The 17,643-nt window shown below is 46.7% G+C and overlaps 1 pseudogene; it reads left to right on the forward strand.

Moving 5' to 3' along the window:
- The first annotated feature begins 6,657 nt into the window (after nt 1-6,657).
- LOC129393253 (Y-box-binding protein 2-like) lies at nt 6,658-17,399 on the forward strand (annotated as a pseudogene).
- Nucleotides 17,400-17,643: the final 244 nt, after the last annotated feature.

The raw sequence follows: 17,643 nt of genomic DNA on the forward strand, positions 1-17,643 counted from the left end.
TCAACATAGTACAAGAAGTCCTAGCCAGAGCAGTCAGGAAAGAGAATAAAAAGCATCCATGGAGGAAGTCAAACTTTCTGTTGGCAGACAATATGATTTTATACCTAGAAAACCCCAGCCTCTGCCCAAAAGCTCCTAGACCTGATAAACAACTTTAGCCAAGTTTCCAGATACAAAACCAATGTACAAAAATTAGCAGCATTTCTGTACATCAATATCATCCAAGTTGAGTGCCAAATCAAGAACACAATCCCATTCACAATAGCCACAAAAGGAATGAAATACCTAGGAATACAGCTAACCAGGTAGGTGAAAGATCTCTACAACCAGAATTACAAAACCTACTGAAAGAAATCAAAGATGACACAAACAAATGAAAAAACATTCCATGTCCGTGGATAGGAAGAATCAATATTGTTAAAATGGCAATATTGCCCAAAATAATTTACAGATTTAATGCTATTCCTATCAAACTACCAATGACATTCTTCACAGACTTAGTAAAAACTATTCTAAAACTTATATGGAACTAAAGAAAGAGCCCAAATAGACAACACAATCCTAAGCAAAAAGAACAAAGCTGGAAACATCACATTACCCTACTTCAAACTATACTACAAGTCTACAGTAACCACAACAGCATGGTATTGGTACAAAATAGACACATAGACTGATGGAACACAATAGAGACCCCAGAAATAAAGCCTTAGAGCTACAGCCATCTGATCTTGGACAAAATCAGCAACAACAAAAAAGCAATGGGGAAAGGACTCTGTTCCAAAAATGGTGCTGGGATAAGTGGCTATCCATATGCAGAAGATTGAAACTGGACCCCTTTTTTACACCATATACAAAAATCAACTCAAAATTAAAAATGTAAATGTAAAACCTAAAACTATAAAAACCCTTGAAGAAAACCTAGGAAATACCACTCTAGAGATAGGCCCTGACAAAGATTTTATGACAAAAATGCCAAAAGCAATTGCAACAAAAATTGAAATGGACAAATAGGACCTAATTAAACTAAAGAGCTTCTGCACAGCAAAAGAAACTGTAAAACCGAGTAAATAGACAACCCACAGAATGGGAGAAAATATTTGCAAACTATGCGTCTGACAAAGGTTTAATATCCAGACACTATAAGGAACTTAAAAGAACTAACAAGCAAAAAACAAGCAACCCGATTAAAAAGTTGGCAAAGGACATGAACAGACACTTTTCAAAAGAAGACATATATGCAATCAACAAGCATACGAAAAAATATTCAACATCACTAATCATTAGAGACATGCAAATCAAAACGACAATGAAATGACCATCTCAAACCAGTCAGAATGGCTATTACTAAAACATCAAAAAATAACAGATGCTGGCAAGGCTGTAGAGAAAAGAGAAAACTTATACACTGCTAGTGAGAATGCAAATTAGTTCAACCACTGTAGAAAAGCAGTTTGGTGATTTCTCAAAGAACTTAAAACAGAACTACCATTTGACCCAGCCATCCCATTATTGGGTTTATACTCAAAGGAATATAAATCACTCTACTATAAAGACACATGCAAACATGTGTTCATTGCAGCACTATTCACAATAGCAAAGACAAGAAATCAACCTAAATGCCCATCAATTGTAGACTGAATAAAGAAAATGTGGTACATATACACCATGGAATACTACACAGCCATTAAAAAGAACAAGTTCTGTTCTTTGCAGGAACATGGATGGAGCTGGAGGCAATTATCCTAGGCACATTAATGCAGGAACAAAACACCAAACATCATGTGTTCTCACTTGTAAGTGGAAGCTAAACATTGAGTATACATGGACACAAAGAAGTGAACAATGGACACTGGGGGCCGACTGGAGGGTGAGGAATGAGAGAAGGGTGAGGACCAAAAAACTACCTATCAGGTACTAGCCTATTACCTGGGTGATGAAGTAATATGTACGCCAAATCCCCACAACATGCAATTTATCCCTAGAATCAACCTGCACATATACCTCTGAAACTAAAATAAAAGTTGAAAAAAAAAAAAGAAGCCGGGTGCAGTGGCTCATGCCTGTAATCCCAGCACTTTGGGAGGCTGAGGAGGGCAGATCACGAGTTCAGGAGATTGAGACCATCCTGGCTTACATGGTGAAACCCTGTCTCTACTAAAAAAATACAAAAAAATTAGCTGGGCCTGGTGGCAAGCACCTGTAGTCCCAGCTACTTGGGAGACTGAGGCAGGAGAATGGTGTGAACCTGGGAGGCGGAAGTTTGCAGTGAGCTGAGATTGCGCCACTGCGCTTCAGCCTGGGCATCACAGCGAGACTCCATCTCAAAAAAAAAAAAAAAAGAAGAAAAAGAAAATCTGAAAACGATTAAAAGGAATTAAGATTAAGAGAAAATCTGAAAAGATTAAGATTATGAGGAGTAATGAATGAGGACCAACCTAGAACCTAGTAGTTCATTTTGTTGTTGTTATATTTTATTTTTAATTGACACACAATAATTGTACCTATTTATGAAGTACAGTGTCATGTTTTAATACATGTATGCATTCTGTAATGATAAAATCATGGTATTAAGCATATCCGTCACCTCAAACATTTATCATTTCCTTGTGATGAGAACCTTCAAAATCCTCTCTTCTAATTATTTTGAAATACATGATACAATGTGAGGGATCTTCAAGAAGTTCATGGAAAGTGCATATTATTAAAAAAACTATGCATGGATTGCAAAAATTTTTGCACAGAAATAAACACATACTAACTTATTATAATAGGGGCCTGAGCAGGATCTAGTTTGAGGAACTAAGAAGGGTAAGACATGGACTTAAAAACTGCCTGTATTAGGCTGTTCTCACATTGCTATAAAAAAATACCTGAGACTGGGTAATTTATTAAGTAAAGAGATTTAATTGGCTCCAGGTTCTGCAGGCTGTACAAGAAGCATAGTACTGGAGTCTGCTTCTGGGAGGCCTCTGGAAGCTTACAATTATGGCAGAAGGTAAAGTGGAAACTTGCATGTCACATGGCAAAAGCAGTAGCAAGAGAGAGGAAGGGGGTAAGTGTTACACACTTAAACAACCAGATCTTGTGAGAACTCATGTACTCGCTATTATGAGAACAGCACCAAGGGGATGGTGCTAAACCATTCTTGAGAAACATCTCCATGATCCAATCACCTCCCACCAGGCCCCACCTCCAACACTGAACATTACAATTCAACATGAGATTTGGGTGGGGACCCAGATCGAAACCGTATCAGAGCCCCATCAGAGCAACATGAATTCTGCTAAAATTGAAGCAAGAACAAACACGAAATTTATGGTGAAGCTTGGATGGACAAATGATGAAATCATTGATGTTTTTCAAAAAGCTTATCAGAACAATGCCCCAGTGAGATCAGCAGTTTACACAAGGATAACTCAAAGGGATGGGAACATGCAGAAGTTTGGCCAACAGCAGCAGATCATCCACATCAATTTTCGAGGACAAAATTAAGCTTCTTTGTGCCCTAACTGAAGAGGACTGACAATTAACAGAAGAAAAAATAGGCAAGACCATAGATATCTCAGTTGGTTCAGCATATACAATTCTGACTGTAAAATTATAACTGAACAAATGTTCCACTCAATGGGTGCCAAGCCCATTGTGCCCATGGCCCCCTGTGCAGTAACAGACCCATTACACTGGGACAGTAGGGGTTGCAGCAGAGAAAGGATTAATTGATTGCAGAGTGCTGAGCAAGGAAATGGGAGGAGACCCTCAAATTCCTCTCCCTAAGGAGTTCTAGGATTGGGTTTTTAAGGGGATTATGGAGGATGAGGGGCTGGAGAATTAGGGGTGTTGATTGGTTGGGGTAAGGGGGATGATATCATCAAGATGTGGAAACTCATGCTTTGGTGAGTTAGCTTCTTATGGGGTCCTTCAGACCAGCTGGCATCAGTGGGGTCCTTCAGACCAGCCCAGTCAATAATTCATCAGTATGCAGGACCTGAAAGTATATCTCAAAGGGAAAACTTAACATTTTATACTTGTTAAGTTGTTATCTATAGAGCAGTTAAGGAGAACTATAATCTTCTAACAGGGTCTACATCATTCCAGGACAATAGGCACCAAACAAACAACCGTGAGGAAGCAGGTCGGAGAATAAGCTGACTTCATGATTAATGCTGAACGTGCTGCAAGCTTGGTTTATTTTTATTTCTCCCTCTCCCTTCTTCCCTAATTTTCATTTTCTTTTATTTTGGGAGACAGCATCTCATTCTGTTGCCCAAGCTGGAGTGCAACGGTATTAGCAGTTCACTGCAGCCTCGACCTCCTGAGCTCAAGCAATTCTCCTGCCTCAGCCTCCTGAGTAGCTGGGACCACAGGCATGCACCACTACACCTGGCTAATTGTTTCTACTTTTTATAGAGACAGGGTCTCACCATGCTGCCCAGGCTGGTCTCAAATCCTGGGCTCAAGCGATTCTCCCAAAGTGCTGGGATTATGGGCATAAGCCACTGTGCCCAGCCCCTGATTAATTTTATAAACGAGATAAGGGCAGTTTTACCCAAGTTAACTTCAGAGAAGAACAGAACTTTCAATGGAAATTTCAAACAGTAGAATCAATATCCTAAAGCAGTTCTTCAAAGAATTATAACAGAAAACGAAGCATGGCCTTACTAGCATGATCCTGAACACCAGGCACAATCAAAGCAATGGCTACAAAGGAGTCCTGTCAAAGCAAAACAGACTAGTCAAGGGCAAAGGTCATAGCAACATGTTTGGGGATGCTCAAGGCATTTGGTTTGTTGACTTTCCGGAGAACTAAAGAATGATAACATCTGCTTATTATGAGAGTGTTTTCAAAAAGTTAGCCAAAGCTTTAAGAGAAAATCTCCCAGGCAATCTTCACCAGAATCCTTCACCACAAGAATGTTCCTGCTCATTCCTCTTGTCAAACAAGGGCTTTTATGAGAGTTTCAATGAGAAATCATTAGGCATGCACCTTACAGTCCTGATGTGGCTTCTTCTGCCTTCTTTTTGTTTCTTAATCTTAAAAAAAAATGTATTTTTTATTTCATTTATTTATTTATTTTTTGAGACAAGAGTCTTGCTCTGTCACTCAGGCTGGAGTGCAGTGGCGTGATCTCAGCTCACCACAACCTCTGCCTCCTGGGTTCAAGTGATTCTCATGCCTCAACCTCCCAAGTAGCTGGGATTACAGGTGTGCACCACCACACCCAGCTAATTTTTGTATTTTTGGTAGAGACGAGCTTTTGCCATGTTGGCCAGGCTGGTCCCCAACTCCTGATCTGCCCACCTTGGCCTCCCAAAGTGCTGGGATTACAGGCATGAGCCACTGCACCCGGCCTTAATCTTAAAAAATCTTTAAATGGCACCCATTTTCCTTTAGTTAATAATGTAAAAAAGACTACATTGACATAGTTAAATTCCCAGGACCCTCAGTTCTTCAGGAACGGACTAAATGGCTGGTATCATCCAGTATTAGTCCATTGTCACACTGCTATTTATTAGAAAAGAGGTTTAATTGGCAGGCTGTACAGGAACCATGGCGGCATCTGCTTCTGGGAAGGCCTTGCGAAGTTTTACTCATGGCAGAAGGCAAAGTGAGAGTAGGTGTCTTACATGGCAAGAGCAGGAGGGACGGTGGGGGCGGGCAGGAGGTGCTACACACTTTTAAACAACCAGATGTCACAAGAACTCACTATCATGAGGACAGCATCAAGGGGTAGTGCTAAAACATTCATGAGAAATGTGCCCCCATAACCCAATCACCTCCCACCAGGCCCCACCCACTTCCAACACTAGGGATTACAGTTGAACATGAAATTTGGGTGGGGACACAGATCCAAACCATATCACATCTCTTAGAAAAATGTCTTGAAGTTGATGGAGCTTATGTTGAGAAATAAAATGTATGCTTTAAATTTTTATGTTTTAATTCTATTTTTTCCTAACTTTTTGAAGTCCCCTTGTATTGTTAACTATAGTCACCCTACTGTGCAATAGAATACCATAACTTATTTCTTCTATCTACCTGTAATTTTGTACCCATTGACCAATCTCTTCTCATCCCCTCCTTCCCCTAAGCTTCTCCACCCTCTGGTAACTTCTATTCTACTCTGCACTTCTATGAGATCAGCTTTTTCAGATTCCACAAATGAGCGAGATCATGTGGTATTTATACCTCTGAGCTTGGCTTATTTCACTTAACATAATGTCCTACAGGTTCATCCATCTTGCAGAAAATAACAAGACTCGATTCTTTTTATGGCTGAATACAATTCCATTGTGTATGCGTACCTCATTTTCTTTATCCATTCATTCACTAATGGACACTTCGGTTGCTTCCATATCTTCACTATTATGAATGGTGTTGCAATAAACATGGAGGTGCAGGTGTCTCTTTGACATACTGGCTTCATTTCCTTTAGATATATACAGTATACCCAGCAGTGAGATTGCTGGATCATACGGTAGTTCTATTTTTAATTTTTTGAGGAACCTCCATACTGTTTTCCATAACAGCTGTGCTAGTTTACATTCCTCACCAGCAGTATATAAGGTGATATGGTTTGGCTCTGTGTCCCCAGCCAAGTCTCACATTGAATTGTAATAATGCCCATGTTTCATGGGAGGGGCCCAGTGGGAGGTAATTGAATCTTGAGAGTGGGTTTTTCCCATGCTATTCTCATGATAGTGAATAAGTCTCATGAGACCTGATGATTGTATAAAAGGGCAGTTCCCCTGCACAAGCCTTCATGCCTGCTGCCATGTAAGACATGTCTTGCTTCCCTTTTACCTTTCACTGCGATTGTGGGGCCCCTGCAGCCATGTGGAACTGTGAGTCAATTAAACCTCTTTCCTTCATAAATTACTCAGTCTCAGGTATGTCTTTATTAGCCACGTAAGAACAGACTATTACATAAGGGTTCCCATTTCTTCACATCTTTGCCAGTATTTGTTTTGTTTTTTGTCTTTTTGGTAATAACCATTCTACTTGGGGTGAGGTAATATCTCATTATGGTTTTTATTTGCATTTCCCTCATGATTAGTGATGTTGAGCATTTTTTTACACTCCTGTTGGCAATGTTTATGTATTCTTTAGATAAATATCTGTTCAGATCTTTTGCCCATTTTAAAATTCAATTATTTAGTTTTTTGCTATTGAGTTGTTTGAGTTCTTTATATATTCTGGATATCAGCCGCTTGTCAGATGCATAGTTTGCAAATATTTTCTCCTATTCTGTAGATTTTCTCTTCACTCTGTTGATTGTTTCCTTTGTTGTACAAATGCTTTTTAGTTTGCTATAATACCATTTGTCTATTTTTGCTTTTGTTGCCTATGCTTTTGAGCATAGGCAACAAAAAATCCTTGCCCAGGCCTATGTCCTAAAACATTTCCCCTATGTTTTCTTCTAGTAGTTTTACAGTTTCAGGTCTTACATTTAACTCTTCAATCCATTTTGAGTTGATTTTTTTTAATAAGGTGAAAGAAAGTGGTAGAGTTTTATTCTTCTGAATGTCAATATCTAGTTTTCTCAGCACCATTTACTAAAGAGGCTGTCCTTTCTCCCAGTGTGTGTTCTTGACACCTTTGTCAAAAAAAATCAGTTGGCTATAACTGCATGCATTTATTTCTGGGTTCTCCATTCTCTCACATTAGTCTATATGTCTTGTTTTTATGCTAATATCATGTTGTTTTGGTTACTATAGCTTTGTAGTATATCTTGAAGTTAGGTAGTTTAATGCCTCCAGCTTTGTTCTTTTTGCTTAAGATTGCTTTGGTTATTTGGGTTTTTTTATGGTTTGGTACATATTTTAGGATTGTTTTTTCTATTTTTGTGAAGAATGTTAATTTTTTTGATCGGGATTGCATTGAAATTCTAGATCACTTTGTGCAGTATGAACATTTTAACAATATTAATTCTTCTACCCCATGAACATAAAATACCTTTCCATTTATTTGTGTCCTCTTCAGTTCGTTTCATTGATATTTTATATTTTCATTGTAGAAATCTTTCACCACTTTGATTCAATGTATTCTTGGTTTGTTGTTGTAGTTGTTGTTTTTGAGACACAGTCTCACTCTATTGCCCAGGCTGGAGGGGAGAGGCACTATCTCGCCTCGCTGCAACCTCTGCCTCCCGCATTCAAGCAAGTCTCCTGCCTCAGCCCCACCAAGTAGCTGGGATTACAGGTGTGCACCACCACGCCCAGCTAGTTTTTGTATTTTTAGCAGATACAAAAGGGGTTTCACCATGTGGCCAGGCTGATCTTAAACTCCTGACCTCAGGCAATCCTCCTGCCTCAGCCTCCCAAAGTGCTGGGATTATAAGCGTGAGCCACCACGCCCAGCCCAGGGATTGCTTTCTTGATTTCTTTTTCAGATAGTTTGCTATTGGTGTATGGAAACAGTACTAATTTCTGTATGTTGATTTTGTACCATGCAACTTTAATGAACTTATTAATTCTAACGGTTTTTTTGGTGGAGGCTTTAGAAGATCACGTCATCAGCAGACAGAGAAAATTTGACTTCTTTCTTTCCAATTTGGATGCTATTTCTTTCTCTTACCTAATTGCTGTGGCAGGGACTTCCAGTACTATGTTGAATACAAGTGGTGAAAGTGGGCATCCTTGTCTTATTCCAGATTTTAGAGGAAAAGCTTTCAACTTTTTTTTTATTCAATATATTAGCTGTGGGTTTGTCATATATGTCCTTTATTGTGTTGAGATATGTTCCTTTTCATACCTAATTTGTTGATGATTTTCATCATGAAGGGATGTTACCTTTAGTCAAATCCTTTTGTTGACGTTGATTGAGACAATCATATGGTTTTTGTCCTTGCAGAGTCTCATAGGAGTCCTCAGTGAAATGCAAGACAGCGCAAGTTCCTGACAGCATCTCTCCATCCAGGCCAAGGCAGACTGGCCGTCTCACAGCTGGATGGGGACACAGATCGAGTTCTGGCAACTGAAATGTGAGTGGACTTAAACGCGTCGCTTCTCAGCTAAGGCAATGGTAGTTCCCTCTTCTGGTGCATGGGCTGAGAGGGCCCCGTGTTCCAAGAGGCATAGTCACTGGTTGGTGAGGGGCTGTGATACGTGAACAAGCATGGGCTTGAGGGACTGGGGAAAGGGAGCGATTAAGAAGTGCAGGCCGGGCATGATGGCTCATGCCTGTAATCTCAGCACTTCAGGAGGCCAAGAGGGGAGGATCACTTGAGGTCAGGAGTTTGAGACCAGCCTGACCAACATGGTGAAACCTCGTCCTACTAAAAATACAAAAATTAGCCGGGCGTTGTTGCACACGCCTGTAATCCCAGTTACTTGGGAGGCTGAGGCAGGAGAATCACTTGAATCCGAGAGGTGGAGGTTGTAGTGTGCCGAGATCAGCCATTTCACTCCAGCCTGGGCGACAGAGCGAGACTCCATCTCAAAAAAAAAAAAAGTGCAGCAATTAAGAATGAAGACATTGGGCGTCCGGGCGAGGCTCGGGGCGCGAGGATCGCGCAGGGCAGCGGGTTCGCCAGCCGTGGGGAGGGGCCGGGGCGGTGGCGGCGGCGGGGGCCGGTACTGGACCCGGCGGGATGAGCGAGGTGGAGGCGGCAGCGGTGGCGACAGCGGTCCCCGCGGCGACGGTGCCCGCGACGGTGGCAGGGGTGGTAGCGGTGGTGGTACCGGTGCCCGCAGGGGAGCCGCAGAAAGCAGGCGGCGGGGCGGGCGGCTGCGGCGGGGACGGAGCCGCCTTGGACCCCGCTGCTGGGACCCCCTCGGCGCCGGGCCCCCGCACCCCTGGCAACCCGGCGACGGCGGCCTCGGGAACCCCCGCCCGGAGTCAGGCGGACAAGCCGGTGCTGGCAACCCGAGTCCTGCCTGGGCACTGCCAAACGGTTCAACGTCCGGAGTGGTTACGGATTCACCAACAGGAATGACGCCAAGGAAGATGTCTTTGTTCACTAGACAGCTGTTAAAAGAAACAACTCCAGGGAGTTTCTGTGCAGCGTTAGAGATGGGGAGACTGTGGAATTTGATGTCGTGGAAGGAGAGAAGGGCGCAGAACCCACTAATGTAACTGGGCCCAGGGCGGGGGTGCCCATGAAGGGCACCGTTATGCCCCCAACCGACGTAGGTTCCGCTGATTCATCCCCGGCCTCCCTCAGTTGCCCCACCACCCATGGTGGCAGAGATCCCCTCTCGGGGGACAGAACCTGGCGGCGAAGGGGAGCGGGCCGAAGACTCTGGGCAGCGGCCCAGACGATGGCGCCCCCCACCCTTCTACCTACGGCGGTTTGTGCGAGGCCCCCGGCCCCCCAACCAGCAGCAGCCTATAGAGGGCACTGATGGGGTAGAACCAAACAGACAGCCCCATTGGAGGGGCACCAACAGCAGGGAGATGAGTGGGTCCCCCCGCCCAGATTCCGGCCCAGGTACCTAAGGCCTTTACACCCCAGGCCACCCCAGCAGCCTACCATGGAAGGTGGGGACAGTGATACCAAGCCCAGCCAAGGAAATTATTTTTTTAAAATTAAAAATAATAAATAAAAAGAATGAAGACATTTATGCAGCCAACAAACATATGAAAAAAAGCTCATTATCACTGATCATTAGAGAAATGCAAATCAAAACCACAATGAGATACCATCTCATGCCAGTTAGAATGACGATCATTAAAAAGTAAGGAAATAACAGATGCTGGCGACGCTGTGGAGAAATAGGAACGCTTTTACACTGTTGGTGATAGTGTAAATTAGTTCAACCATTGTGGAAGATAGTGTGGTGATTCCTCAAGGATCTAGAACCAGAAATACCATTTGACCCAGCAATCCTATTACTGGGTATATACCCAAAGGATTATAAATCATTCTACTATAAAGATGTATGCACACATATGTTTACTGCAGCACTATTTACAATAGCAAAGACTTGGAACCAACCCAAATGCCCATCAATGATAGACTGGATAAAGAAAATGTGGCACATATACACCATAAAATTCTATGCGGCCATAAAAAAGGATGAGTTCATGTCCTTTGCAGGGACATGGATGAAGCTGGAAGCCACCATTCTCAGCAAACTAACACAGGAACAGAAAACCAAACACAGCATGTTCTCACTCATAAGTGGGAGTTGAACAATGAGAACACATGGACACAGGGAGGGGAACATCACACACCGAGACCTATTGGAGGGTGGGGTCTAGGGGAGGGACGGCATTAGTACAAATACCTAACGCATGCAGAGCTGAAAACCTAGATACCAGTTTGATAGGTGCAGCAAACCACCATGGCACATGTATACCTATGTAACAAACCTTCATGTTCTGCACATGTATCCCAGAACTTAAAGTAAAATTAAAAAAAAAAAAAAGTGCAGCCAAGGGTCACAGATTGGATCTTCTAAGTGTGTCTTTTAGGCAGAGCAGGGCATGTGGATTTATCTGCGTTATCTCGGCTTTTCATTGAGACTGCGGACACTCCTAAGCCTGCACAGTAGCGGCTTATTATCCAGACCCTCTGTCCCTTGGAACCCCAACCCCAGCCCTAGCCCAGCCCAGTAAATCTCCTTCACTGCCGGAGGGGCGAGAGCAAATGGAGAGGAGGAGAGAGAAAGCAAGTAAAGGAGACCAGAGAGCAGAAAGGACTCACAGGCAAAGTGGACAGGGGAGGGGAAGGTCAGGGCCAAGCAGGATGAGCACCTGGGTCCAAGATGGAAATCCCAGACCTCAGCGTGTTGAACTAAGGCTGGGAAGGTGCTCAGATAACACAGGGAGGCCCTGGGAATAGGGCCAGGGGTGTCGGAGCCCAGCGGCCCCTGGACCTGTTCCATCCTGTTCCATCTGGGAATAGAATGGTTCGAGGAACAGGGATAAGCAGAGCCTGCCTGCATAGGACTACGAGGACACAGACGCAAGCCTTAAGGAGAGAAGAGAGGCAGAGAGGAGACGGGAGAGGCCGGGGAAGACAGAATGCTGGGGAGAAGTGGAGAAGGCAGAGGCAGGCAATGGTGAAAAAGGATAGGACCCTGGTGTGTTTGCAGACAGGCCCCTGATCCTGCTCCAGGAATTCCCCATCACTATCATGCCCACTTCCAAGGCCTCCCTGGGGATAGTGGTGGCTCCTTCCGAGGCCCTCCTCAACCGTCCACAGTCCTAGGAGGGGGCTTGAGGCCAAAGTACAGCTGGCTCAGGACAAGGTTTTGTAAGGGTTCAGAAGAGAGGGTTGGGAAGCGGCAACTGTCCCAGGGTGGAAGGACTAGGAGGGCAGAAGGGTGGGGAGGAGGTGTCTGCGCACCTGCCACTTCCAGCGGAGCTGCTGGGCGGCGCTCCTGAGAAGGCCGTGGGAAAAGCCCACAGACGGAGGAGCAGCTGGGCGCACCTCTGGGGGCCGCCACATTCACTCCTTTCCCGCAACTGGGCCTCTTCAGAACTACGCTCTTGATTGGCTGAGCTGAGACCCAGTCTTTCACCCTCCAACGCCCTCATCCTGGGGTTCCCCTTGGTGTCAGGAGCTCCCTAGCCAGGTGAGAGGTGAGCCGCGAAGCCAGGGGAGTGTCCAGCCGGCAGCCTGTTTCCGGAAGGCCGGGAGGGAAAGGCTTCCTGGCTGCAGTGTCCACATCGGCCACCAGGGGGCAGCGCAGGGCTGCCTTTTGGCGCCTCCTGGTCTCCAACGAGCTGGTCCGCAGAACCCCAGGGGCGTGGGGACGGGGCGGCCACTCCCGGACCCGCCCCCTTCCACACCCTTCCCGCAGCTCCTCTGCAAAACGCCTTAGGAATTCAAGCAGCTTGGGGAAAGTGGCGAGTTTTCAAAAGGCAATAAAGAGGCAGATCTGTAAGGGCCCCTTGAAATCCTCCGTATTCCCACCCCGTTCAGAGGCTGGGGAAACTGAGGCTCAGAGAGGTTAAATTGCTTAAGATCGTCCAGCTCTTTCTCTGGCCCCCCAGTTCGGTTCTCTCTCCAGACATCCACTGCCTCCGCATCAGGAACATCGCTCCACTGCTGCATATCTGGGGATAGGGATGGAGGAATCCAGGCAGCCATCATGGAGGAAGCAGCAGCACTTGAACTTGGCCTTGGGGTGGGGTAAGAGGCGGACTCAGTTGAACAATGTGGGGGTGGGCACTCCTGGTGGAGTCACCTCGTGGGCAAAGGCAGGAGGCAGAGGCCTGGGGTCCCGGGAGGCAAGTGGTTTCTTAGGAGACGTAGGAAGATAGCGGGGATAGGAAGTGTACCCATATCCCGAGGTCCTTGCAGCCTGCCCAGGTCTCTGCCTTTAGAATTGCGGGGTGGCTCGGCTCAGGAATTTTCCTGAATTCCATTATGCTGAAAGCGCAGAGTATGGCAGGAGACCTCCTGATTATCTCATGTGGAGGTGGGAGTAAGCAAATAGTCTCCCCCGCCACTGGGGCACGAGCCAGCTGCCCCTCCGCGGCCGGGAGCCCAACCCTGGGGAAGAGAGCAGCCACGCCCCATTCCTCCACCGTGACTCGAACCTTCAGCTGCTGGAGCCCCTAGCCACCGGGGCCCCGTATTGACCTCAGAATTGGCCGTGTCTGGGGCGGCTCGAGGTTCCTGGGCTCTGAGCAAGCGTCAGCCTGTGAGGTGGAAGGGCCCAGGGCACAGCCGGTCCCATCTGCTCAACGGCGCCTGCGAAGCCATGGGGCTCCTCCCAGGGCCAGCAGCACACTCAGCTCGGCTCTGGCCTGCAGGGGGATGTGGGACAGGGAGGGGATGCAGTGAAGGCAGCGGTGGAGCCCAGGACGGAGTTTCTGCCCCTGGGAGTCTGGGCACACAGTGGGTCGCAGGGGAGGAGGAGGCCCTGCTGTCCTGGCATTGCTGTTGCTTCCACAACCTGAAGATGGCACCCAACCCTGACCTCAGCCCTCCCTACCTGCAGCAGCTCGGTCTGGCCTCCCAGCCCCAGACCATGTCCGAAGTCATTGAGTCCACACCGTTCCACCGCCTCCTTGGAAACCCTTTTCAGAGACTCAGAGTTGAGAAGCTGAAGCTGGGACTCGAGCTCTGGGGACCAGCAGACCCGAGATCAAGGACCAGCTCTTCTCCTTACTAGCTGAGGGGACTGAGCCCCAATTCTCCCACCTTTATAATGGCGGAACCAGAATAAAGATAAAACCTCCTCCTGGGGTTGCAGTGAGGATCTAATGAGACACGAGGAGACGCCCCAGCACAGGGCGTGGCGCTCACCGTGTGTTCAATCATAGCTGGCCCTGTTGTGACCGTTTTCATCCCCTTTACCATGGATGGCCTCTCATCCGGCCCTTGCAGGTGACAGGTGTGTCCATGTCCCCTAGACATCCTGGGCGTGCTCAGCTCTCCTGGCTTTCAGCCGTTTGGCAAAACAACCTCCAGCTGATCTTGTATTTACCACAAGTCAATTGTGTTTGCCCCCGAGCCTTTTTCATGCCAGCTGTTCTTGATATTATGAAGGCACAGGTTAATTAAATATCATATAAGCTAGCAAGTTTTCAGACTAGTTGGGTTTGTTTGTTTGTTTTCAGAGGTGGGGTCTTGCTCTGTCCCCCAGGCTGGAGTGCCGTGGCATGATCACAGCTCACTGCTGCTTCAAATTTTGGTGCTTAAGTGATCCTCCCACCTCAGCCTCCCAAGTAGCTGGGACCACAGGTGTGTGCCACCACATTCTGCTAATTTTTATTTATTTATTTACTTACTTACTTACTTACCTACTTTGTAGAGACAGGGTCTCACCATCTTGCCCAGGCTGGTCTCAAACTCCTGGGGTCAAGGGATCCTCCTGCCTCGGCCTCCTAAAATGCTGGGATTAAAGGTGTGAGCCACCGTGCCCAGCCTCAAACTGTTTAAAGATTCCTTTATACTCTTAAAAATCATTGAAGATCCCAAACAGCTTTTGTTTCAGTGGCTTGCATTGATTGATATTGACCATCTTCAAAATTAAAGATGAGAGACTTTCAAAGCACAGGGACACACAAGCACGCATTCCATCGGCTGTCAGAGGCCAGGGCTGGGTCTCTGAAAATCTTTATTTGTACCTTCTGGAGAAAATGAGAGCATCAAGGGCAAACAACATCTCAGTTTGACCGTGAAAAGAGTTTGGACTTTGGATTCCCTGAAAGGGTCGCAAGTGGTCCCTGGGCCACTCTCGGAGAGCCACTGAGGGAAGCTGATGAAATATTAATGCAGAAAGGGAGCTGCTCCCTGAACGCCGGGCTGGAAGCTTTGGAAAGTCCCAGCACAGATGAAGGTAATGATTTGGGGAAAATAATCACACAAATAATGAAGGACTCTGCCTCGAGATTGCCTTGCAAGCGCCTTCCAGTTCTCATGTCCCTTTAGAAACACTGAAACCAGAAATCAGTGCTGATTCACTGCTCTGTGGTTTCTGCCACAGAGATGACCCAGAGCTCCAATCAGTGGGCTCATGCTCAGAGAAAAGGTTTTGGCTCCATACCAAAAGGCAGACAAATAGATGGGCTGTACTTCACATATTTGAAGTAAAAATAAAATGTTTAAGAAATGTCTATGTGGTTAAGTAGGACTTCCCCACCCATCTAACTTGCCCAGCTAACGCTGCAATTACGGATGTGGCAAGAACGTTGACTCGACCCAGCCTTCCCCTGCTACGGTAAATGCCCCTCACCCCTCCACCCTCAGGCTGGACACCAGCTCCAAGTCTAATCCTTGTCTTTGACCATTTGGGGCTTGACTTTGCCTTTGACCTTGCCTCCATTGCCTGCCACATCCTTCAGTTAGTGACAAGCACAAGATGGGTCAGATTTGGTGGGTTCCAACACTGGGTCCAGTACTAAGTGTGTGACCTTGGAGCAGTCACCTAACCTCCCTGAGCCCCAGCTTCCTTTTCTGTAAAATGGGAAGTTACACATAAGCATACATAGACCCCAGCTCTGTGGGTGCCGTCAGTAGTGATGTCACCATCCCATTGGTACAGTGCCTTTGAGATGGCCCTTCAGCCGTGCTTCCTACTCCCAGCCCCTGTGATCACTCACTTGGACCATAGAAGCCTCAGCCTTAGTCCTTCCATTTCCAGGCACTTCTACCTGCTCCATATTAATGACCTAAATCCCTGCGCTAACCAAGTAATTCCTCTGCTCAGAAAATGTCAGTGTGGGAAGCTCAATACACCACTAGTTCAACCAAAGGCATTTACCCTGAGACCCAAACCCTCTTTGACCTTGTGCCCACTTACCTGGGTGGCTTCACCTCCTACTGCTACAACAATCGTGCCTGAGGACCATTGCTGAGGTGACCTGCCCCCACCTCCAGGGTCTAGATGCCATGTGGAGGGTATTACATGCGTGAACCCTTATCGCCATAAGGGCCTGAGTCTGAGTGCATACCCATTCTGCAGATAAGAAAACAGAGGCTCAATAGCATCAAGCCCTCTGCCTAAGGTCACACAGAGGACAGTGGCAGAGCCAGGATTGTAGCCCAGGTCTCCCTGACTCCAAAGCCCAGAATGTTCGTATGCTCCTTTCCAGAGGCACTGAGACCTTCCCTGCTCTTTTGGCCTTCCCTGGTCCCTGCCCCTGCTCACCCCAGCCCCTCCTCTCGGCATGCCTGCCCACCTTTCTAGATCCTGCCAGTCTTTAGGGCTCAGCTTAATGCCACCTCTTTCCTGATGCCATCTGGGTCACAGCCCCCATGCACCCTGCAGACCTCTCCTCTGCTGGAGGTTCTGACATTTGCACAGGGCCTGCATTCTTCTAGGCTCTCCCTGTTCCTTCCTTAGGAAAGTGAGCCTGGCCCTTACGGTGAGGTCCTCTTTCCCTGCTTCACACTCCAGAGCAGCAGGCCCCAACTTTTTGGCACCAGGGACCAGTTACATGGAAGACAGTTTTTCCACAGTTTGGCGGGGGGGATGGTTTGGGATGATTCAAGCTCATTACATGTATTGTGCACTTCATTTCTATTATTACTATACTGAAATACGTAATGAAATAATTCTACAACTCACCATCATGTAGAATCAGTGGGAGCCCTGAATTTGTTTTCCTGCAACTAGATGGTCCCATCTGGGGGTGATGGGAGACAGCAACAGATCTTAGATTCTCATAAGGAATGTGCCACCTAGATCCCTCACATGCACAGTTCACAATAGGGTTGGAGCTGCTATGAGAATCCAACGTTACCACTAGGAGGTGGAGCTCAGGTGGTAATGTGAGCGATGGGGAGCAGCTGTAAATAGAGATGAAGCTTTGCTTCTCACCTCCCGCTGTGTAGCCCAGGACTGCTACTGGCCCATGCCCTAGGGGTGGGGGGTTGCCTGCTCTACAGCATCATCACACATGCCTTTGCCCCATCTAAGTTTGTTGAGTGAGTATTATGTGCAGTCACTGATTCAGGCTCTGAGGCTGCAGCCATGAACAGAGTTCCCACCTCAAGGAGCGGAGGTCCCTGATGGGCAGAGGGCTGCTGAAGCAGCAGCAGACACACAGATGGTCCAGTCTCAGGTGACAGCTGTGAGCAAATCAAGCAGGGAGGCTGGTCATGTAGGAGGGTATTATTTTGTGTAAGTGGTCAGGGAAGGGACCATAGTGAGGCAAAGGCACTGGCCTGGCCAGGGTCAGGGAAGGGACCGTAGTGAGGCGAAGGCACCGGCCTGGCCAGGGTCAGGGAAGGGACCATA

The sequence above is a fragment of the Pan paniscus genome, chromosome 8 (assembly GCF_029289425.2).
Source record: "Pan paniscus chromosome 8, NHGRI_mPanPan1-v2.0_pri, whole genome shotgun sequence".
Classification (NCBI taxonomy): domain Eukaryota; kingdom Metazoa; phylum Chordata; class Mammalia; order Primates; family Hominidae; genus Pan; species Pan paniscus.